Source organism: Nicotiana tabacum, chromosome 5 (genome assembly GCF_000715075.1).
Source record: "Nicotiana tabacum cultivar K326 chromosome 5, ASM71507v2, whole genome shotgun sequence".
Classification (NCBI taxonomy): Eukaryota; Viridiplantae; Streptophyta; class Magnoliopsida; order Solanales; family Solanaceae; genus Nicotiana; species Nicotiana tabacum.
Window position 1 is genome coordinate 28,968,456 of NC_134084.1, and position 2,239 is coordinate 28,970,694.

The window sequence follows — 2,239 nt, forward strand, 5'->3', positions numbered from 1 at the left end:
TTAATCAGTACAAATTTGGAATTCAACTAATTGCTCAACAAATACATACATACACACTATCAGGACAAGTAGAAAAGACACTTAATCAAACAACAAGGGTTCAGGCCAAGTGGACAGGACACAGTTAATAGAAACTCAAAACAAAACAGACTTCAACAATCATGAACATCTTTTAAAACAAATCACACGGACTAAGGCAAGTGAAGAAAAGAAAGCAAACTCACCTTAAAACTCGAAAAATCAAAAGTCTTGACTTGGATTCAGACTGACCTTTCTTAAGGCTGAACGGACTTTAATCGAAGTGTTTCTCAGATGATAAACACTTCGATTAAGGTCCATTAGACCTTAATCTCTTTGGCTCGGACGGACATGGACCAGTGTTGAGGAACCTTATGGTTTCAAAAATCAGATCTGGGATTCATGCCTCCCTGGTTAGATTCGGACCAAACCAAGTATGGTTTGGTCACGAGGGGGTTCTGGGGAGTGACTGGTGTGAAGTTGAGGTCGGTTGGTGTAAATCGGGTTCCGACTCGAATCTTCAAATGAAGATTCGAGAAGGTGGGGTGGGATTCGAGGTGTGTGGTTGACAGATCCATGTTTAGGATGGCAAGGGGATTCTAGGGTGTTAAGGTGAAGGTCACCGGCGTTCATGCCGCCGGTTTTCATGGTGGGGGATACAGGCGGCTCTAGGGTTTGATGGGGATGAGGTTGAAGACGGAAGCTGGGGTATCAGATGGGGGGCAGGGTAAGGTTAAAGGGCTTATATATGGAATGGGTGGGTTGATCTCAGCCGTTGGATCAACTGAAATCAATGGCTTGGATCTAAGGGCTTAGGGGAAACGGTGTCGTTTCAACTAAAGGGGGTTTGGGTTGGTCCGGGTGGAACGGGTCGGGTTTTGTTCGTGGGTATGGGAAATGTGATCTTGGCCGTTGATCAATCTGAGATCAACGGCCCAGATCAACCTGTATTAATACGACGTCGTTTGGACTCTTTGGGCATTAGCTGGACTGGACCGGGCAGGCCTGGTTTGGGTATTGTTTGTTTGGGCCAATTTTAATAAATTGGCCCAATCCGGAGGAGGAAGATTATTTCTTTTTTTTTCTTTTTTTTTATTTTGAAAACAAAACTAAGCAAAAAATCAAATTAAAAATTAAATACGCACTCAATACAATTATTTGCACACACACTAAAATATTTCAAAACAGGTAAAATCAAACAAATCAAAATCACGGACGAAGATGCCTATTTATGATTTTCTATTTTAACGACCGGATTACGGTTCGAATTATGCATGACCCACACATTTTTTGTATTTTGTTTGAAATAAATAAATAAATAAAAATGGGCAAAAGTCACAAATAAATCAACAAAGTGCCGCACAGAAATCCAAAATTGTACAGCAGGACCAATTTTTATTCTTTTGGAGCGACTGTCGCGCAAAACAAAAATCATGTGCTCACAACATATACATGTGGAATACAGTGGGCGAGCTGGCAAGGCTGCTATAGAAAACTATATACTCAAAACTTATAGCCGACAGGCGACATACTATCTAACTATACATAGCTGTCTACAGACATCTAATAGAAATACAATTGTACAACGACAGGACTGAGCCACATCATACCTATATATATATATATATATATACAAGCATATCATACAATAATTAAAAGTAGCTCCGGATCAAGTGGAGCACGCCAACTCTCGTTGATCAAGAATCCTAAGAAGGGGGACCGTCGACTTGCCTACCTGCACCTGCGGGCATGAAACGCAGGCCCCGGGAAATAGGGCGTCAGTATAAATAATGTAAAGAGTATGTAAGGCATGAAAATCAGTACATAAAAGACATAGATGACAGATGGAATAAAGAAATCCATCTACAAATCTGAATAACTTTGTAAATTCTAAAACATTTACAATGTCATGCACGTGCATATAAATGTTGTGTCATGCAGAGTTATAGATGTACATAATATCATCAAGACTCTAAGAGCATCCCATCATATCATCTAGGCCACTATGGACAACATCATCAACATATACCAACTGATCAGGTGGTGGTGTTTAACGTCGTAACCTTTTTCCTGTAGCCCATATAATAAAATATACATATTTACGTGTATATAATGTAATCTGGTCATGAGTTGATGTACATGTATAAAAGCATGAAATGCATAGGAAATACGTTAAAAAGATTTTCTCGGAATGCCATAAAACTTAATATGCTTTTCGGAT